At 51.1% G+C, this 19031-nt stretch overlaps 27 non-coding genes across 27 annotated transcripts; all 27 read left to right on the top strand.

The window, feature by feature from the left end:
• Positions 1-4259: 4259 nt before the first annotated feature.
• Positions 4260-4378, top strand: LOC135621559 (5S ribosomal RNA). Its single transcript, XR_010490723.1, has one exon. It is a non-coding gene; the product is annotated as a 5S ribosomal RNA (ribosomal RNA).
• A 424-nt stretch (positions 4379-4802) lies between these two features.
• On the top strand, positions 4803-4921 carry LOC135621497 (5S ribosomal RNA). The gene has a single exon (XR_010490661.1). It is a non-coding gene; the product is annotated as a 5S ribosomal RNA (ribosomal RNA).
• Positions 4922-5369: 448 nt separating this feature from the next.
• LOC135621496 (5S ribosomal RNA) lies at positions 5370-5488 on the top strand. Its single transcript, XR_010490660.1, has one exon. It is a non-coding gene; the product is annotated as a 5S ribosomal RNA (ribosomal RNA).
• A 448-nt stretch (positions 5489-5936) lies between these two features.
• On the top strand, positions 5937-6055 carry LOC135621558 (5S ribosomal RNA). The gene has a single exon (XR_010490722.1). It is a non-coding gene; the product is annotated as a 5S ribosomal RNA (ribosomal RNA).
• A 424-nt stretch (positions 6056-6479) lies between these two features.
• Positions 6480-6598, top strand: LOC135621495 (5S ribosomal RNA). Its single transcript, XR_010490659.1, has one exon. It is a non-coding gene; the product is annotated as a 5S ribosomal RNA (ribosomal RNA).
• A 448-nt stretch (positions 6599-7046) lies between these two features.
• Positions 7047-7165, top strand: LOC135621494 (5S ribosomal RNA). Its single transcript, XR_010490658.1, has one exon. It is a non-coding gene; the product is annotated as a 5S ribosomal RNA (ribosomal RNA).
• A 448-nt stretch (positions 7166-7613) lies between these two features.
• On the top strand, positions 7614-7732 carry LOC135621493 (5S ribosomal RNA). The gene has a single exon (XR_010490657.1). It is a non-coding gene; the product is annotated as a 5S ribosomal RNA (ribosomal RNA).
• Positions 7733-8180: 448 nt separating this feature from the next.
• Positions 8181-8299, top strand: LOC135621492 (5S ribosomal RNA). Its single transcript, XR_010490656.1, has one exon. It is a non-coding gene; the product is annotated as a 5S ribosomal RNA (ribosomal RNA).
• Positions 8300-8747: 448 nt separating this feature from the next.
• Positions 8748-8866, top strand: LOC135621557 (5S ribosomal RNA). The gene has a single exon (XR_010490721.1). It is a non-coding gene; the product is annotated as a 5S ribosomal RNA (ribosomal RNA).
• Positions 8867-9290: 424 nt separating this feature from the next.
• Positions 9291-9409, top strand: LOC135621491 (5S ribosomal RNA). The gene has a single exon (XR_010490655.1). It is a non-coding gene; the product is annotated as a 5S ribosomal RNA (ribosomal RNA).
• Positions 9410-9857: 448 nt separating this feature from the next.
• LOC135621650 (5S ribosomal RNA) lies at positions 9858-9976 on the top strand. The gene has a single exon (XR_010490813.1). It is a non-coding gene; the product is annotated as a 5S ribosomal RNA (ribosomal RNA).
• Positions 9977-10424: 448 nt separating this feature from the next.
• On the top strand, positions 10425-10543 carry LOC135621490 (5S ribosomal RNA). Its single transcript, XR_010490654.1, has one exon. It is a non-coding gene; the product is annotated as a 5S ribosomal RNA (ribosomal RNA).
• Positions 10544-10991: 448 nt separating this feature from the next.
• Positions 10992-11110, top strand: LOC135621489 (5S ribosomal RNA). The gene has a single exon (XR_010490652.1). It is a non-coding gene; the product is annotated as a 5S ribosomal RNA (ribosomal RNA).
• Positions 11111-11558: 448 nt separating this feature from the next.
• On the top strand, positions 11559-11677 carry LOC135621487 (5S ribosomal RNA). The gene has a single exon (XR_010490650.1). It is a non-coding gene; the product is annotated as a 5S ribosomal RNA (ribosomal RNA).
• A 448-nt stretch (positions 11678-12125) lies between these two features.
• LOC135621486 (5S ribosomal RNA) lies at positions 12126-12244 on the top strand. Its single transcript, XR_010490649.1, has one exon. It is a non-coding gene; the product is annotated as a 5S ribosomal RNA (ribosomal RNA).
• Positions 12245-12692: 448 nt separating this feature from the next.
• Positions 12693-12811, top strand: LOC135621556 (5S ribosomal RNA). The gene has a single exon (XR_010490720.1). It is a non-coding gene; the product is annotated as a 5S ribosomal RNA (ribosomal RNA).
• Positions 12812-13235: 424 nt separating this feature from the next.
• On the top strand, positions 13236-13354 carry LOC135621485 (5S ribosomal RNA). Its single transcript, XR_010490648.1, has one exon. It is a non-coding gene; the product is annotated as a 5S ribosomal RNA (ribosomal RNA).
• A 448-nt stretch (positions 13355-13802) lies between these two features.
• Positions 13803-13921, top strand: LOC135621484 (5S ribosomal RNA). The gene has a single exon (XR_010490647.1). It is a non-coding gene; the product is annotated as a 5S ribosomal RNA (ribosomal RNA).
• A 448-nt stretch (positions 13922-14369) lies between these two features.
• LOC135621483 (5S ribosomal RNA) lies at positions 14370-14488 on the top strand. Its single transcript, XR_010490646.1, has one exon. It is a non-coding gene; the product is annotated as a 5S ribosomal RNA (ribosomal RNA).
• Positions 14489-14936: 448 nt separating this feature from the next.
• Positions 14937-15055, top strand: LOC135621482 (5S ribosomal RNA). The gene has a single exon (XR_010490645.1). It is a non-coding gene; the product is annotated as a 5S ribosomal RNA (ribosomal RNA).
• A 448-nt stretch (positions 15056-15503) lies between these two features.
• Positions 15504-15622, top strand: LOC135621554 (5S ribosomal RNA). The gene has a single exon (XR_010490718.1). It is a non-coding gene; the product is annotated as a 5S ribosomal RNA (ribosomal RNA).
• Positions 15623-16046: 424 nt separating this feature from the next.
• On the top strand, positions 16047-16165 carry LOC135621481 (5S ribosomal RNA). The gene has a single exon (XR_010490644.1). It is a non-coding gene; the product is annotated as a 5S ribosomal RNA (ribosomal RNA).
• Positions 16166-16613: 448 nt separating this feature from the next.
• Positions 16614-16732, top strand: LOC135621480 (5S ribosomal RNA). Its single transcript, XR_010490643.1, has one exon. It is a non-coding gene; the product is annotated as a 5S ribosomal RNA (ribosomal RNA).
• Positions 16733-17180: 448 nt separating this feature from the next.
• On the top strand, positions 17181-17299 carry LOC135621479 (5S ribosomal RNA). Its single transcript, XR_010490641.1, has one exon. It is a non-coding gene; the product is annotated as a 5S ribosomal RNA (ribosomal RNA).
• Positions 17300-17747: 448 nt separating this feature from the next.
• On the top strand, positions 17748-17866 carry LOC135621553 (5S ribosomal RNA). Its single transcript, XR_010490717.1, has one exon. It is a non-coding gene; the product is annotated as a 5S ribosomal RNA (ribosomal RNA).
• Positions 17867-18290: 424 nt separating this feature from the next.
• LOC135621478 (5S ribosomal RNA) lies at positions 18291-18409 on the top strand. The gene has a single exon (XR_010490640.1). It is a non-coding gene; the product is annotated as a 5S ribosomal RNA (ribosomal RNA).
• Positions 18410-18857: 448 nt separating this feature from the next.
• LOC135621476 (5S ribosomal RNA) lies at positions 18858-18976 on the top strand. The gene has a single exon (XR_010490638.1). It is a non-coding gene; the product is annotated as a 5S ribosomal RNA (ribosomal RNA).
• The last annotated feature ends 55 nt before the right edge of the window (positions 18977-19031 follow it).

Here is a 19031-nt window from a genome sequence, read left to right as displayed (position 1 = left end):
TTTATATGTAAATTGGAGGACCTATATGTAAATATAGAAATTACAAGGACTAAACTGCTAAGTTGCAAAAAAAAAAGAAAAAAAAAAGGGAAAACCGAAAATTCGGTATTATCCCACCGCCTCCCACGCACTCTGTTTCTTCCAGAAACAGAGAGAGCGGTGGGGCGTGAGGAGAAGAAGGAGAGTGGTAGAAGAAGAGAGGAAGAAGAGGGAGAAGAGAAGAAGAAGAAGAAGAAGAAGAAGAAGAAGAGGAGGTGGCTGCAGCGAGGGCTGCAGCGAGGAGCTGTGGGGCGTGGGGAGAAGAAGAGAGGAAGAAGAGGGAGAAGAGAAGAAGAAGAAGAAGAAGAAGAAGAAGAAGAGAGGAGGATAGCTGCGGCAAGGCTGCAGCGAGGAGGTGTGTGGCTTTGGGGAGGAAAAGGGAAGAGGAGAAGAAGAGAAGGAGAAGAAGAGGGAAAAGAGAGGCAGCTGCAGCAGCCAGGGCTGCAGCACCTCTGTTTTCCGCAGGTGGAAACAGAGGAGAGGATGTGTGGGGCGTTGAGGATGAAAAGGGAAGAAGAAGAAGAAGAAGAAGAAGAAGAAGAAGATAGCTGCGGCAAGGCTGCAGCGAGGAGATGTGTGGCCTTGGGGAGGAAAAGGGAAGAGGGGAAGAGGAGAAGAAGAAGAAGAGGAAGAGAAAGAGGTGTGATACCTCTGTTTCCTGCAGAGGAAACAGAGGAGAGGGTGTGTGTGACGCCGGGGAAGAAGGGGCTGCAGCTGCGGCGATGGCAGCTGCAGCTGGAAGAGAAGAAGAAGAGGAAGATGAGCAGGGGAGGAGGGAGAGGTTGCGGCCGTGGCTGCGGCCGCGACTGCAGCAGTTGCAGCGGGGAGAGAAGAAGAAGAAAGGAAGGAGAAGGAAGAGGAGAAGGGAAAGAAGTAGCTGCGGCTGCGGTTGTGGCAGCTGCAGCTATGGCAGGGAAAGAGGAAGAGAAAAAGGAAAGGAAGAAGAGAGAAAGGGAAGGAGAGGAAGAAGAGAGGAAGAGGAGAAGGGGCTGCGGCTGCGGCGATGGCAGCTGCAGCTGTGGCAGGGAAAGAGAAAAAGGAAAGGAAGAAGAAGAGAAAGGGAAGGAGAGGAAGAAGAGAGGAAGAGGAGAAGGGGCTGCGGCTGCGGTGATGGCAGCTGCAGCTGTGGCTGGGAAAGAAGAGAAGGAAAGGAAGAAGAAGAGAAAGGGAAGGAGAGGAAGAAGAGAGGAAGAGGAGAAGGGGTGGCAGCTGCGGCGATGGCAGCTGCAGTTGGAAGAGAAGAAGGAGAGGAAGATGAGCAGGGGAGGAAGAAGAGGCTGCGAGTGTGGTGGCTGCGGCCGTGGCTGCGACTCCGGCTGCGGCTGCAACGTTGGCTGCGGTAGCTGCGGCAGCGGTGGTGGCTGCAGTAGCTGCTTTTGGGAAAGAGAAAGAGTAGGAACAAGAGAAGGGAAGAAGGAAATAGTGCAGTGGAAGGGGGCTGTGGTTGTGACCGCAGTTGCGGTCGTGGCTGCGATTGTGGCAGCGGCGGCGGCTGTGGCAGCTGCGTTTGGGAAAGAAAAAAAGAAGGAATGAGAGTAAGAGAGAGCAGGTGACTGTGCCTCGATGTTCGACACGTGATGTAGTTGCGAAGAAAGGAAGAAAACGGGAGCACAAAACGAAACAGAGAGAGGACACGGAGGAAAAGTAGAAGGATTTGGGCTGGCACCTTCCTTGGATCTTCGGATCGAAATCTTTGAAAGGCAAGTTTCCCACTTGTTTCGATCCTTTTTATTGCAAGTTCCCTGTTCGTTTCTCCTATAATTGCTATGATATGCCTTATTGCAAGTTCCCTGTTCGTTTCTCCTATAATTGCTATGATATGCCTTATTGCAAGTTCCCTGTTCGTTTCTCCTATAATTGCTATGATATGCCTTATTGCAAGTTCCCTGATCGTTTTTCCTATAATTGCTCTTATATGTCTTATTGCAAGTATCCTGATCTTCCTCACTGTCATTTTTATCTCTACATTTGCTTTGAATATGAGGAACTTTGAATTGTTCTAGCCTTGCATTTGTTATATCTCCTGTTTAAACGTAACGATTCGAATCTGTGCAACTTTTGAGATTCTGACCTTTTGATACCGAGCTGCCTATAAGTCTTTGTGGTAACTCTGATTTGTTCAAAACTGATTTCATTGGAAACTAGACTTGTAGACCTTTCTTTGATATATGGATTGAAAGATCTGAAATCCAAACACCTGCCCAGTTATCTGTTGAATCTGACATTATGAATTCTGCCAACAGAGATTTTGTTCTATGACTCTTGCTTACCAAATTATTTGTAACTCTCTCTGTTGGACAGTTCAATTCATATGAAGCCTGTCTTATCTGAAAATATTATCCAATGATTATTTCTGAGTAAATTGGAGCACGATTGATAGTTTGAATCATTTGTTCAATGTGCCTTCTGTATTCTGCCAGAAATCGAGCTTTGGTCGATTTCTCATATTCTGGTTTCATTCCTTTGGAAATTGATATCCTTTAGCCTTCTTATTCAATTGAGCTTTATATTACTGCTTTGAGTTCTTGTATACTCTTGTCCTTAAAATTATTGCATTCTTGAAAACTGTTGTGTAACGTTTATGCTATATCGTATTGACTCATATAGGCACATGTATATCCTATTGTTCCGCATTTGCTTTCGATATGTGCCTATTCCAGTTTCATTCCTTTGGACATTGAATTCATCAAATCTTCTTATTGAATTGAGTTATTTGTGATTGCTTGGATTCCATATGTGCCCTTGCTTTCAATTCCCTTCAAATCTGAATATACTTGTGAAAGATTATTGCTTACTTCGGATTGACTCGTAAAGGCACATGTACGTTTGTTGTTCCGCGTGTGCTTCCGATATATGCTACTTATTGTTGAAACTGTCCTTTTGTACTCTGGTGTGTGGGATTGTCTGGACCTTTGCCAGAAATGGTAAAAGGTATGCGCTGATTTGCCCGCTTTGTGGGGTCCCGCTTTGTGGGATATTCTGGTATGCGCTTATTTGCCCGCTTTGTGGGGTCCCGCTTTGTGGGATATTCTGGTATGCGCTTATTTGCCCGCTTTGTGGGGTCCCGCTTTGTGGGATATTGCTGACTGAGATCCCACTACACCTTCTGTATGTTTGATATGATATCCAGAGCTTTGGTTATGTGATTCTGTACATGCTTTGGATAAGATTGATATGTTTGCAACGTCAAAGACGACGTTTGAGCTTCTGTACGATATTTGTTTTCGATATGCTCTGAAATGCTTCATTCACTGATGATATGCTTCGAAATGTTCCATATGCCGTTGATATGCTCCGGAACATTTCATATGCCATTGATATGCTCCAATTACTCTGTGCTCCATTTGCTATGAACTGATATGTTCTGAAATGTCCTATCTGCCATTGATATGTTCCAATTACTCTGTGCTCCATATGCTATGAACTGATATGTTCTGAAATGTCCTATCTGCCATTGATATGTTCCAATTACTCTATGCCCCATTCGTTATGGATCAAATATGTTTTGAATGACATGATACGTATGATTTGGTATCTATTGAGATGGTATCCTTGAGAATTCTTGTATTCTGCCTTGCATTATGATACCTTACTCGTTTGAAACCGTTCCTTTTGTTCTAAATATGCTTTGTCACTTGCTGAGCCGTTTTTGGCTCACTCCGTTGTTATATAAATCTTTCAGGTCAGCTTGTCACTCTTCGAGATGTTTGATTTGGGCTGAGGCAGTGGATAGCTATTCAGAATAATGGGCAAGTCTGGTTGGTTATTACGATATTGTTGTATAAGTATGTCTTGTATGTAATGAAATGTTGTCGATGAACCGAAATGGATATACTGTGTCAAAGTGTTAGGAGATCTCTCTTATTTGGAATTTCAGAATGTTAAGTCTAATTTATGGTGATATGAACTTGTGGTGAATAGTTGGAGTTCTGATTGTATAATTTATTTAGCTTGTGGATTTATAAATGTTGTTCATGTTTGTCAAGTTGGCTTGGGTTGCCATAAATGTGAATTATCGAGTGATGTGATATATGATTATAAACTGCACAGGTTTTATGGATGTGAATATGAATAGAATGTTTTCAGTGTCCTCAAACGTTAGTTTGGATCCTGGATTGGCCTGTGACGAAAATTTTAAAAATCATGGATATTTTGAGGGGCGTGACAGCGATTCCGAGATCGTTCGAGAGTACAAAGGCGAGGGACGACGCACACAAAACGAGTGCGATCATACCAGCACTAAAGCACCGGATCCCATCAGAACTCCGAAGTTAAGCGTGCTTGGGCGAGAGTAGTACTAGGATGGGTGACCCCTTGGGAAGTCCTCGTGTTGCACTCCTTTTTGCGCCCCAAAAGTCCTCGTGTTAATAAATATGTCATTAACATATAGCAGGAGAATAATGAAATCATCATCTAAAAATTTCTTCATAAACATACAGTGGTTCTAGGATGGGTGACCCCCTGTTGCACTCGTTTTTGCGCCCCGAGCGGCCAAAACCTCTCCCGTCGGCCTCCGAGGCGATGGTTTTGGGCCTCGGAATTTGCCGTGACCGCTACGCAGTCAGTCTCGTGGGGCTCGGAGAGAGCTTTCCGGAATGGGGCCGCAATAGCGATTCCGAGTTCGTTCGAGAAAGTCCCGATGGTTTCGGCGCGCGCTTGCCGTGTCCGGTACGCGGTCGGCCTCGTGGGCATCGGAGAGATCCGACAATGGCGATTCCGAGATCGTTCGAGAGTACAAAGGCGAGGGACGACGCACACAAAACGAGTGCGATCATACCAGCACTAAAGCACCGGATCCCATCAGAACTCCGAAGTTAAGCGTGCTTGGGCGAGAGTAGTACTAGGATGGGTGACCCCCTGGGAAGTCCTCGTGTTGCACTCCTTTTTGCGCCCCTCTTTTAAGCTTTTCAATTTTTCCAGCATTATGGCCAACAATAAATATGTCATTAACATATAGCAGGAGAATAATGAAATCATCATCTAAAAATTTCTTCATAAACATACAGTGGTTCTAGGATGGGTGACCCCCTGTTGCACTCGTTTTTGCGCCCCGAGCGGCCAAAACCTCTCCCGTCGGCCTCCGAGGCGATGGTTTTGGGCCTCGGAATTTGCCGTGACCGCTACGCAGTCAGTCTCGTGGGGCTCGGAGAGAGCTTTCCGGAATGGGGCCGCAATAGCGATTCCGAGTTCGTTCGAGAAAGTCCCGATGGTTTCGGCGCGCGCTTGCCGTGTCCGGTACGCGGTCGGCCTCGTGGGCATCGGAGAGATCCGACAATGGCGATTCCGAGATCGTTCGAGAGTACAAAGGCGAGGGACGACGCACACAAAACGAGTGCGATCATACCAGCACTAAAGCACCGGATCCCATCAGAACTCCGAAGTTAAGCGTGCTTGGGCGAGAGTAGTACTAGGATGGGTGACCCCCTGGGAAGTCCTCGTGTTGCACTCCTTTTTGCGCCCCTCTTTTAAGCTTTTCAATTTTTCCAGCATTATGGCCAACAATAAATATGTCATTAACATATAGCAGGAGAATAATGAAATCATCATCTAAAAATTTCTTCATAAACATACAGTGGTTCTAGGATGGGTGACCCCCTGTTGCACTCGTTTTTGCGCCCCGAGCGGCCAAAACCTCTCCCGTCGGCCTCCGAGGCGATGGTTTTGGGCCTCGGAATTTGCCGTGACCGCTACGCAGTCAGTCTCGTGGGGCTCGGAGAGAGCTTTCCGGAATGGGGCCGCAATAGCGATTCCGAGTTCGTTCGAGAAAGTCCCGATGGTTTCGGCGCGCGCTTGCCGTGTCCGGTACGCGGTCGGCCTCGTGGGCATCGGAGAGATCCGACAATGGCGATTCCGAGATCGTTCGAGAGTACAAAGGCGAGGGACGACGCACACAAAACGAGTGCGATCATACCAGCACTAAAGCACCGGATCCCATCAGAACTCCGAAGTTAAGCGTGCTTGGGCGAGAGTAGTACTAGGATGGGTGACCCCTTGGGAAGTCCTCGTGTTGCACTCCTTTTTGCGCCCCAAAAGTCCTCGTGTTAATAAATATGTCATTAACATATAGCAGGAGAATAATGAAATCATCATCTAAAAATTTCTTCATAAACATACAGTGGTTCTAGGATGGGTGACCCCCTGTTGCACTCGTTTTTGCGCCCCGAGCGGCCAAAACCTCTCCCGTCGGCCTCCGAGGCGATGGTTTTGGGCCTCGGAATTTGCCGTGACCGCTACGCAGTCAGTCTCGTGGGGCTCGGAGAGAGCTTTCCGGAATGGGGCCGCAATAGCGATTCCGAGTTCGTTCGAGAAAGTCCCGATGGTTTCGGCGCGCGCTTGCCGTGTCCGGTACGCGGTCGGCCTCGTGGGCATCGGAGAGATCCGACAATGGCGATTCCGAGATCGTTCGAGAGTACAAAGGCGAGGGACGACGCACACAAAACGAGTGCGATCATACCAGCACTAAAGCACCGGATCCCATCAGAACTCCGAAGTTAAGCGTGCTTGGGCGAGAGTAGTACTAGGATGGGTGACCCCCTGGGAAGTCCTCGTGTTGCACTCCTTTTTGCGCCCCTCTTTTAAGCTTTTCAATTTTTCCAGCATTATGGCCAACAATAAATATGTCATTAACATATAGCAGGAGAATAATGAAATCATCATCTAAAAATTTCTTCATAAACATACAGTGGTTCTAGGATGGGTGACCCCCTGTTGCACTCGTTTTTGCGCCCCGAGCGGCCAAAACCTCTCCCGTCGGCCTCCGAGGCGATGGTTTTGGGCCTCGGAATTTGCCGTGACCGCTACGCAGTCAGTCTCGTGGGGCTCGGAGAGAGCTTTCCGGAATGGGGCCGCAATAGCGATTCCGAGTTCGTTCGAGAAAGTCCCGATGGTTTCGGCGCGCGCTTGCCGTGTCCGGTACGCGGTCGGCCTCGTGGGCATCGGAGAGATCCGACAATGGCGATTCCGAGATCGTTCGAGAGTACAAAGGCGAGGGACGACGCACACAAAACGAGTGCGATCATACCAGCACTAAAGCACCGGATCCCATCAGAACTCCGAAGTTAAGCGTGCTTGGGCGAGAGTAGTACTAGGATGGGTGACCCCCTGGGAAGTCCTCGTGTTGCACTCCTTTTTGCGCCCCTCTTTTAAGCTTTTCAATTTTTCCAGCATTATGGCCAACAATAAATATGTCATTAACATATAGCAGGAGAATAATGAAATCATCATCTAAAAATTTCTTCATAAACATACAGTGGTTCTAGGATGGGTGACCCCCTGTTGCACTCGTTTTTGCGCCCCGAGCGGCCAAAACCTCTCCCGTCGGCCTCCGAGGCGATGGTTTTGGGCCTCGGAATTTGCCGTGACCGCTACGCAGTCAGTCTCGTGGGGCTCGGAGAGAGCTTTCCGGAATGGGGCCGCAATAGCGATTCCGAGTTCGTTCGAGAAAGTCCCGATGGTTTCGGCGCGCGCTTGCCGTGTCCGGTACGCGGTCAGCCTCGTGGGCATCGGAGAGATCCGACAATGGCGATTCCGAGATCGTTCGAGAGTACAAAGGCGAGGGACGACGCACACAAAACGAGTGCGATCATACCAGCACTAAAGCACCGGATCCCATCAGAACTCCGAAGTTAAGCGTGCTTGGGCGAGAGTAGTACTAGGATGGGTGACCCCCTGGGAAGTCCTCGTGTTGCACTCCTTTTTGCGCCCCTCTTTTAAGCTTTTCAATTTTTCCAGCATTATGGCCAACAATAAATATGTCATTAACATATAGCAGGAGAATAATGAAATCATCATCTAAAAATTTCTTCATAAACATACAGTGGTTCTAGGATGGGTGACCCCCTGTTGCACTCGTTTTTGCGCCCCGAGCGGCCAAAACCTCTCCCGTCGGCCTCCGAGGCGATGGTTTTGGGCCTCGGAATTTGCCGTGACCGCTACGCAGTCAGTCTCGTGGGGCTCGGAGAGAGCTTTCCGGAATGGGGCCGCAATAGCGATTCCGAGTTCGTTCGAGAAAGTCCCGATGGTTTCGGCGCGCGCTTGCCGTGTCCGGTACGCGGTCGGCCTCGTGGGCATCGGAGAGATCCGACAATGGCGATTCCGAGATCGTTCGAGAGTACAAAGGCGAGGGACGACGCACACAAAACGAGTGCGATCATACCAGCACTAAAGCACCGGATCCCATCAGAACTCCGAAGTTAAGCGTGCTTGGGCGAGAGTAGTACTAGGATGGGTGACCCCCTGGGAAGTCCTCGTGTTGCACTCCTTTTTGCGCCCCTCTTTTAAGCTTTTCAATTTTTCCAGCATTATGGCCAACAATAAATATGTCATTAACATATAGCAGGAGAATAATGAAATCATCATCTAAAAATTTCTTCATAAACATACAGTGGTTCTAGGATGGGTGACCCCCTGTTGCACTCGTTTTTGCGCCCCGAGCGGCCAAAACCTCTCCCGTCGGCCTCCGAGGCGATGGTTTTGGGCCTCGGAATTTGCCGTGACCGCTACGCAGTCAGTCTCGTGGGGCTCGGAGAGAGCTTTCCGGAATGGGGCCGCAATAGCGATTCCGAGTTCGTTCGAGAATGTCCCGATGGTTTCGGCGCGCGCTTGCCGTGTCCGGTACGCGGTCGGCCTCGTGGGCATCGGAGAGATCCGACAATGGCGATTCCGAGATCGTTCGAGAGTACAAAGGCGAGGGACGACGCACACAAAACGAGTGCGATCATACCAGCACTAAAGCACCGGATCCCATCAGAACTCCGAAGTTAAGCGTGCTTGGGCGAGAGTAGTACTAGGATGGGTGACCCCTTGGGAAGTCCTCGTGTTGCACTCCTTTTTGCGCCCCAAAAGTCCTCGTGTTAATAAATATGTCATTAACATATAGCAGGAGAATAATGAAATCATCATCTAAAAATTTCTTCATAAACATACAGTGGTTCTAGGATGGGTGACCCCCTGTTGCACTCGTTTTTGCGCCCCGAGCGGCCAAAACCTCTCCCGTCGGCCTCCGAGGCGATGGTTTTGGGCCTCGGAATTTGCCGTGACCGCTACGCAGTCAGTCTCGTGGGGCTCGGAGAGAGCTTTCCGGAATGGGGCCGCAATAGCGATTCCAAGTTCGTTCGAGAAAGTCCCGATGGTTTCGGCGCGCGCTTGCCGTGTCCGGTACGCGGTCGGCCTCGTGGGCATCGGAGAGATCCGACAATGGCGATTCCGAGATCGTTCGAGAGTACAAAGGCGAGGGACGACGCACACAAAACGAGTGCGATCATACCAGCACTAAAGCACCGGATCCCATCAGAACTCCGAAGTTAAGCGTGCTTGGGCGAGAGTAGTACTAGGATGGGTGACCCCCTGGGAAGTCCTCGTGTTGCACTCCTTTTTGCGCCCCTCTTTTAAGCTTTTCAATTTTTCCAGCATTATGGCCAACAATAAATATGTCATTAACATATAGCAGGAGAATAATGAAATCATCATCTAAAAATTTCTTCATAAACATACAGTGGTTCTAGGATGGGTGACCCCCTGTTGCACTCGTTTTTGCGCCCCGAGCGGCCAAAACCTCTCCCGTCGGCCTCCGAGGCGATGGTTTTGGGCCTCGGAATTTGCCGTGACCGCTACGCAGTCAGTCTCGTGGGGCTCGGAGAGAGCTTTCCGGAATGGGGCCGCAATAGCGATTCCGAGTTCGTTCGAGAAAGTCCCGATGGTTTCGGCGCGCGCTTGCCGTGTCCGGTACGCGGTCGGCCTCGTGGGCATCGGAGAGATCCGACAATGGCGATTCCGAGATCGTTCGAGAGTACAAAGGCGAGGGACGACGCACACAAAACGAGTGCGATCATACCAGCACTAAAGCACCGGATCCCATCAGAACTCCGAAGTTAAGCGTGTTTGGGCGAGAGTAGTACTAGGATGGGTGACCCCCTGGGAAGTCCTCGTGTTGCACTCCTTTTTGCGCCCCTCTTTTAAGCTTTTCAATTTTTCCAGCATTATGGCCAACAATAAATATGTCATTAACATATAGCAGGAGAATAATGAAATCATCATCTAAAAATTTCTTCATAAACATACAGTGGTTCTAGGATGGGTGACCCCCTGTTGCACTCGTTTTTGCGCCCCGAGCGGCCAAAACCTCTCCCGTCGGCCTCCGAGGCGATGGTTTTGGGCCTCGGAATTTGCCGTGACCGCTACGCAGTCAGTCTCGTGGGGCTCGGAGAGAGCTTTCCGGAATGGGGCCGCAATAGCGATTCCGAGTTCGTTCGAGAAAGTCCCGATGGTTTCGGCGCGCGCTTGCCGTGTCCGGTACGCGGTCGGCCTCGTGGGCATCGGAGAGATCCGACAATGGCGATTCCGAGATCGTTCGAGAGTACAAAGGCGAGGGACGACGCACACAAAACGAGTGCGATCATACCAGCACTAAAGCACCGGATCCCATCAGAACTCCGAAGTTAAGCGTGCTTGGGCGAGAGTAGTACTAGGATGGGTGACCCCCTGGGAAGTCCTCGTGTTGCACTCCTTTTTGCGCCCCTCTTTTAAGCTTTTCAATTTTTCCAGCATTATGGCCAACAATAAATATGTCATTAACATATAGCAGGAGAATAATGAAATCATCATCTAAAAATTTCTTCATAAACATACAGTGGTTCTAGGATGGGTGACCCCCTGTTGCACTCGTTTTTGCGCCCCGAGCGGCCAAAACCTCTCCCGTCGGCCTCCGAGGCGATGGTTTTGGGCCTCGGAATTTGCCGTGACCGCTACGCAGTCAGTCTCGTGGGGCTCGGAGAGAGCTTTCCGGAATGGGGCCGCAATAGCGATTCCGAGTTCGTTCGAGAAAGTCCCGATGGTTTCGGCGCGCGCTTGCCGTGTCCGGTACGCGGTCGGCCTCGTGGGCATCGGAGAGATCCGACAATGGCGATTCCGAGATCGTTCGAGAGTACAAAGGCGAGGGACGACGCACACAAAACGAGTGCGATCATACCAGCACTAAAGCACCGGATCCCATCAGAACTCCGAAGTTAAGCGTGCTTGGGCGAGAGTAGTACTAGGATGGGTGACCCCCTGGGAAGTCCTCGTGTTGCACTCCTTTTTGCGCCCCTCTTTTAAGCTTTTCAATTTTTCCAGCATTATGGCCAACAATAAATATGTCATTAACATATAGCAGGAGAATAATGAAATCATCATCTAAAAATTTCTTCATAAACATACAGTGGTTCTAGGATGGGTGACCCCCTGTTGCACTCGTTTTTGCGCCCCGAGCGGCCAAAACCTCTCCCGTCGGCCTCCGAGGCGATGGTTTTGGGCCTCGGAATTTGCCGTGACCGCTACGCAGTCAGTCTCGTGGGGCTCGGAGAGAGCTTTCCGGAATGGGGCCGCAATAGCGATTCCGAGTTCGTTCGAGAAAGTCCCGATGGTTTCGGCGCGCGCTTGCCGTGTCCGGTACGCGGTCGGCCTCGTGGGCATCGGAGAGATCCGACAATGGCGATTCCGAGATCGTTCGAGAGTACAAAGGCGAGGGACGACGCACACAAAACGAGTGCGATCATACCAGCACTAAAGCACCGGATCCCATCAGAACTCCGAAGTTAAGCGTGCTTGGGCGAGAGTAGTACTAGGATGGGTGACCCCCTGGGAAGTCCTCGTGTTGCACTCCTTTTTGCGCCCCTCTTTTAAGCTTTTCAATTTTTCCAGCATTATGGCCAACAATAAATATGTCATTAACATATAGCAGGAGAATAATGAAATCATCATCTAAAAATTTCTTCATAAACATACAGTGGTTCTAGGATGGGTGACCCCCTGTTGCACTCGTTTTTGCGCCCCGAGCGGCCAAAACCTCTCCCGTCGGCCTCCGAGGCGATGGTTTTGGGCCTCGGAATTTGCCGTGACCGCTACGCAGTCAGTCTCGTGGGGCTCGGAGAGAGCTTTCCGGAATGGGGCCGCAATAGCGATTCCGAGTTCGTTCGAGAAAGTCCCGATGGTTTCGGCGCGCGCTTGCCGTGTCCGGTACGCGGTCGGCCTCGTGGGCATCGGAGAGATCCGACAATGGCGATTCCGAGATCGTTCGAGAGTACAAAGGCGAGGGACGACGCACACAAAACGAGTGCGATCATACCAGCACTAAAGCACCGGATCCCATCAGAACTCCGAAGTTAAGCGTGCTTGGGCGAGAGTAGTACTAGGATGGGTGACCCCCTGGGAAGTCCTCGTGTTGCACTCCTTTTTGCGCCCCTCTTTTAAGCTTTTCAATTTTTCCAGCATTATGGCCAACAATAAATATGTCATTAACATATAGCAGGAGAATAATGAAATCATCATCTAAAAATTTCTTCATAAACATACAGTGGTTCTAGGATGGGTGACCCCCTGTTGCACTCGTTTTTGCGCCCCGAGCGGCCAAAACCTCTCCCGTCGGCCTCCGAGGCGATGGTTTTGGGCCTCGGAATTTGCCGTGACCGCTACGCAGTCAGTCTCGTGGGGCTCGGAGAGAGCTTTCCGGAATGGGGCCGCAATAGCGATTCCGAGTTCGTTCGAGAAAGTCCCGATGGTTTCGGCGCGCGCTTGCCGTGTCCGGTACGCGGTCGGCCTCGTGGGCATCGGAGAGATCCGACAATGGCGATTCCGAGATCGTTCGAGAGTACAAAGGCGAGGGACGACGCACACAAAACGAGTGCGATCATACCAGCACTAAAGCACCGGATCCCATCAGAACTCCGAAGTTAAGCGTGCTTGGGCGAGAGTAGTACTAGGATGGGTGACCCCTTGGGAAGTCCTCGTGTTGCACTCCTTTTTGCGCCCCAAAAGTCCTCGTGTTAATAAATATGTCATTAACATATAGCAGGAGAATAATGAAATCATCATCTAAAAATTTCTTCATAAACATACAGTGGTTCTAGGATGGGTGACCCCCTGTTGCACTCGTTTTTGCGCCCCGAGCGGCCAAAACCTCTCCCGTCGGCCTCCGAGGCGATGGTTTTGGGCCTCGGAATTTGCCGTGACCGCTACGCAGTCAGTCTCGTGGGGCTCGGAGAGAGCTTTCCGGAATGGGGCCGCAATAGCGATTCCGAGTTCGTTCGAGAAAGTCCCGATGGTTTCGGCGCGCGCTTGCCGTGTCCGGTACGCGGTCGGCCTCGTGGGCATCGGAGAGATCCGACAATGGCGATTCCGAGATCGTTCGAGAGTACAAAGGCGAGGGACGACGCACACAAAACGAGTGCGATCATACCAGCACTAAAGCACCGGATCCCATCAGAACTCCGAAGTTAAGCGTGCTTGGGCGAGAGTAGTACTAGGATGGGTGACCCCCTGGGAAGTCCTCGTGTTGCACTCCTTTTTGCGCCCCTCTTTTAAGCTTTTCAATTTTTCCAGCATTATGGCCAACAATAAATATGTCATTAACATATAGCAGGAGAATAATGAAATCATCATCTAAAAATTTCTTCATAAACATACAGTGGTTCTAGGATGGGTGACCCCCTGTTGCACTCGTTTTTGCGCCCCGAGCGGCCAAAACCTCTCCCGTCGGCCTCCGAGGCGATGGTTTTGGGCCTCGGAATTTGCCGTGACCGCTACGCAGTCAGTCTCGTGGGGCTCGGAGAGAGCTTTCCGGAATGGGGCCGCAATAGCGATTCCGAGTTCGTTCGAGAAAGTCCCGATGGTTTCGGCGCGCGCTTGCCGTGTCCGGTACGCGGTCGGCCTCGTGGGCATCGGAGAGATCCGACAATGGCGATTCCGAGATCGTTCGAGAGTACAAAGGCGAGGGACGACGCACACAAAACGAGTGCGATCATACCAGCACTAAAGCACCGGATCCCATCAGAACTCCGAAGTTAAGCGTGCTTGGGCGAGAGTAGTACTAGGATGGGTGACCCCCTGGGAAGTCCTCGTGTTGCACTCCTTTTTGCGCCCCTCTTTTAAGCTTTTCAATTTTTCCAGCATTATGGCCAACAATAAATATGTCATTAACATATAGCAGGAGAATAATGAAATCATCATCTAAAAATTTCTTCATAAACATACAGTGGTTCTAGGATGGGTGACCCCCTGTTGCACTCGTTTTTGCGCCCCGAGCGGCCAAAACCTCTCCCGTCGGCCTCCGAGGCGATGGTTTTGGGCCTCGGAATTTGCCGTGACCGCTACGCAGTCAGTCTCGTGGGGCTCGGAGAGAGCTTTCCGGAATGGGGCCGCAATAGCGATTCCGAGTTCGTTCGAGAAAGTCCCGATGGTTTCGGCGCGCGCTTGCCGTGTCCGGTACGCGGTCGGCCTCGTGGGCATCGGAGAGATCCGACAATGGCGATTCCGAGATCGTTCGAGAGTACAAAGGCGAGGGACGACGCACACAAAACGAGTGCGATCATACCAGCACTAAAGCACCGGATCCCATCAGAACTCCGAAGTTAAGCGTGCTTGGGCGAGAGTAGTACTAGGATGGGTGACCCCCTGGGAAGTCCTCGTGTTGCACTCCTTTTTGCGCCCCTCTTTTAAGCTTTTCAATTTTTCCAGCATTATGGCCAACAATAAATATGTCATTAACATATAGCAGGAGAATAATGAAATCATCATCTAAAAATTTCTTCATAAACATACAGTGGTTCTAGGATGGGTGACCCCCTGTTGCACTCGTTTTTGCGCCCCGAGCGGCCAAAACCTCTCCCGTCGGCCTCCGAGGCGATGGTTTTGGGCCTCGGAATTTGCCGTGACCGCTACGCAGTCAGTCTCGTGGGGCTCGGAGAGAGCTTTCCGGAATGGGGCCGCAATAGCGATTCCGAGTTCGTTCGAGAAAGTCCCGATGGTTTCGGCGCGCGCTTGCCGTGTCCGGTACGCGGTCGGCCTCGTGGGCATCGGAGAGATCCGACAATGGCGATTCCGAGATCGTTCGAGAGTACAAAGGCGAGGGACGACGCACACAAAACGAGTGCGATCATACCAGCACTAAAGCACCGGATCCCATCAGAACTCCGAAGTTAAGCGTGCTTGGGCGAGAGTAGTACTAGGATGGGTGACCCCCTGGGAAGTCCTCGTGTTGCACTCCTTTTTGCGCCCCTCTTTTAAGCTTTTCAATTTTTCCAGCATTATGGCCAACAATAAATATGTCATTAACATATAGCAGGAGAATAATGAAATCATCATCTAAAAATTTCTTCATAAACATACAGTGGTTCTAGGATGGGTGACCCCCTGTTGCACTCGTTTTTGCGCCCCGAGCGGCCAAAACCTCTCCCGTCGGCCTCCGAGGCGATGGTTTTGGGCCTCGGAATTTGCCGTGACCGCTACGCTGTCAGTCTCGTGGGGCTCGGAGAGAGCTTTCCGGAATGGGGCCGCAATAGCGATTCCGAGTTCGTTCGAGAAAGTCCCGATGGTTTCGGCGCGCGCTTGCCGTGTCCGGTACGCGGTCGGCCTCGTGGGCATCGGAGAGATCCGACAATGGCGATTCCGAGATCGTTCGAGAGTACAAAGGCGAGGGACGACGCACACAAAACGAGTGCGATCATACCAGCACTAAAGCACCGGATCCCATCAGAACTCCGAAGTTAAGCGTGCTTGGGCGAGAGTAGTACTAGGATGGGTGACCCCTTGGGAAGTCCTCGTGTTGCACTCCTTTTTGCGCCCCAAAAGTCCTCGTGTTAATAAATATGTCATTAACATATAGCAGGAGAATAATGAAATCATCATCTAAAAATTTCTTCATAAACATACAGTGGTTCTAGGATGGGTGACCCCCTGTTGCACTCGTTTTTGCGCCCCGAGCGGCCAAAACCTCTCCCGTCGGCCTCCGAGGCGATGGTTTTGGGCCTCGGAATTTGCCGTGACCGCTACGCAGTCAGTCTCGTGGGGCTCGGAGAGAGCTTTCCGGAATGGGGCCGCAATAGCGATTCCGAGTTCGTTCGAGAAAGTCCCGATGGTTTCGGCGCGCGCTTGCCGTGTCCGGTACGCGGTCGGCCTCGTGGGCATCGGAGAGATCCGACAATGGCGATTCCGAGATCGTTCGAGAGTACAAAGGCGAGGGACGACGCACACAAAACGAGTGCGATCATACCAGCACTAAAGCACCGGATCCCATCAGAACTCCGAAGTTAAGCGTGCTTGGGCGAGAGTAGTACTAGGATGGGTGACCCCCTGGGAAGTCCTCGTGTTGCACTCCTTTTTGCGCCCCTCTTTTAAGCTTTTCAATTTTTCCAGCATTATGGCCAACAATAAATATGTCATTAACATATAGCAGGAGAATAATGAAATCATCATCTAAAAATTTCTTCATAAACATACAGTGGTTCTAGGATGGGTGACCCCCTGTTGCACTCGTTTTTGCGCCCCGAGCGGCCAAAACCTCTCCCGTCGGCCTCCGAGGCGATGGTTTTGGGCCTCGGAATTTGCCGTGACCGCTACGCAGTCAGTCTCGTGGGGCTCGGAGAGAGCTTTCCGGAATGGGGCCGCAATAGCGATTCCGAGTTCGTTCGAGAAAGTCCCGATGGTTTCGGCGCGCGCTTGCCGTGTCCGGTACGCGGTCGGCCTCGTGGGCATCGGAGAGATCCGACAATGGCGATTCCGAGATCGTTCGAGAGTACAAAGGCGAGGGACGACGCACACAAAACGAGTGCGATCATACCAGCACTAAAGCACCGGATCCCATCAGAACTCCGAAGTTAAGCGTGCTTGGGCGAGAGTAGTACTAGGATGGGTGACCCCCTGGGAAGTCCTCGTGTTGCACTCCTTTTTGCGCCCCTCTTTTAAGCTTTTCAATTTTTCCAGCATTATGGCCAACAATAAATATGTCATTAACATATAGCAGGAGAATAATGAAATCATCATCTAAAAATTTCTTCATAAACATACAGTGGTTCTAGGATGGGTGACCCCCTGTTGCACTCGTTTTTGCGCCCCGAGCGGCCAAAACCTCTCCCGTCGGCCTCCGAGGCGATGGTTTTGGGCCTCGGAATTTGCCGTGACCGCTACGCAGTCAGTCTCGTGGGGCTCGGAGAGAGCTTTCCGGAATGGGGCCGCAATAGCGATTCCGAGTTCGTTCGAGAAAGTCCCGATGGTTTCGGCGCGCGCTTGCCGTGTCCGGTACGCGGTCGGCCTCGTGGGCATCGGAGAGATCCGACAATGGCGATTCCGAGATCGTTCGAGAGTACAAAGGCGAGGGACGACGCACACAAAACGAGTGCGATCATACCAGCACTAAAGCACCGGATCCCATCAGAACTCCGAAGTTAAGCGTGCTTGGGCGAGAGTAGTACTAGGATGGGTGACCCCCTGGGAAGTCCTCGTGTTGCACTCCTTTTTGCGCCCCTCTTTTAAGCTTTTCAATTTTTCCAGCATTATGGCCAACAATAAATATGTCATTAACATATAGCAGGAGAATAATGAAATCATCATCTAAAAATTTCTTCATAAACATACAGTGGTTCTAGGATGGGTGACCCCCTGTTGCACTCGTTTTTGCGCCCCGAGCGGCCAAAACCTCTCCCGTCGGCCTCCGAGGCGATGGTTTTGGGCCTCGGAATTTGCCGTGACCGCTACGCAGTCAGTCTCGTGGGGCTCGGAGAGAGCTTTCCGGAATGGGGCCGCAATAGCGATTCCGAGTTCGTTCGAGAAAGTCCCGATGGTTTCGGCGCGCGCTTGCCGTGTCCGGTACGCGGTCGGCCTCGTGGGCATCGGAGAGATCCGACAATGGCGATTCCGAGATCGTTCGAGAGTACAAAGGCGAGGGACGACGCACACAAAACGAGTGCGATCATACCAGCACTAAAGCACCGGATCCCATCAGAACTCCGAAGTTAAGCGTGCTTGGGCGAGAGTAGTACTAGGATGGGTGACCCCTTGGGAAGTCCTCGTGTTGCACTCCTTTTTGCGCCCCAAAAGTCCTCGTGTTAATAAATATGTCATTAACATATAGCAGGAGAATAATGAAATCATCATCTAAAAATTTCTTCATAAACATACAGTGGTTCTAGGATGGGTGACCCCCTGTTGCACTCGTTTTTGCGCCCCGAGCGGCCAAAACCTCTCCCGTCGGCCTCCGAGGCGATGGTTTTGGGCCTCGGAATTTGCCGTGACCGCTACGCAGTCAGTCTCGTGGGGCTCGGAGAGAGCTTTCCGGAATGGGGCCGCAATAGCGATTCCGAGTTCGTTCGAGAAAGTCCCGATGGTTTCGGCGCGCGCTTGCCGTGTCCGGTACGCGGTCGGCCTCGTGGGCATCGGAGAGATCCGACAATGGCGATTCCGAGATCGTTCGAGAGTACAAAGGCGAGGGACGACGCACACAAAACGAGTGCGATCATACCAGCACTAAAGCACCGGATCCCATCAGAACTCCGAAGTTAAGCGTGCTTGGGCGAGAGTAGTACTAGGATGGGTGACCCCCTGGGAAGTCCTCGTGTTGCACTCCTTTTTGCGCCCCTCTTTTAAGCTTTTCAATTTTTCCAGCATTATGGCCAACAATAAATATGTCATTAACATATAGCAGGAGAATAATGAAATCATCATCTAAAAATTTCTTCATAAACATACAGTGGTTCTAGGATGGGTGACCCCCTGTTGCACTCGTTTTTGCGCCCCGAGCGGCCAAAACCTCTCCCGTCGGCCTCCGAGGCGATGGTTTTGGGCCTCGGAATTTGCCGTGACCGCTACGCAGTCAGTCTCGTGGGGCTCGGAGAGAGCTTTCCGGAATGGGGCCGCAATAGCGATTCCGAGTTCGTTCGAGAAAGTCCCGATGGTTTCGGCGCGCGCTTGCCGTGTCCGGTACGCGGTCGGCCTCGTGGGCATCGGAGAGATCCGACAATGGCGATTCCGAGATCGTTCGAGAGTACAAAGGCGAGGGACGACGCACACAAAACGAGTGCGATCATACCAGCACTAAAGCACCGGATCCCATCAGAACTCCGAAGTTAAGCGTGCTTGGGCGAGAGTAGTACTAGGATGGGTGACCCCCTGGGAAGTCCTCGTGTTGCACTCCTTTTTGCGCCCCTCTTTTAAGCTTTTCAATTTTTCCAGCATTATGGCCAACAATA

Source organism: Musa acuminata, chromosome BXJ2-8, assembly GCF_036884655.1.
Source record: "Musa acuminata AAA Group cultivar baxijiao chromosome BXJ2-8, Cavendish_Baxijiao_AAA, whole genome shotgun sequence".
In the NCBI taxonomy this organism is placed as follows: Eukaryota; Viridiplantae; Streptophyta; class Magnoliopsida; order Zingiberales; family Musaceae; genus Musa; species Musa acuminata.
The sequence above is the reverse complement of the archived record's forward strand: the minus strand, read 5'-3'. Positions and strand labels throughout refer to the sequence as shown.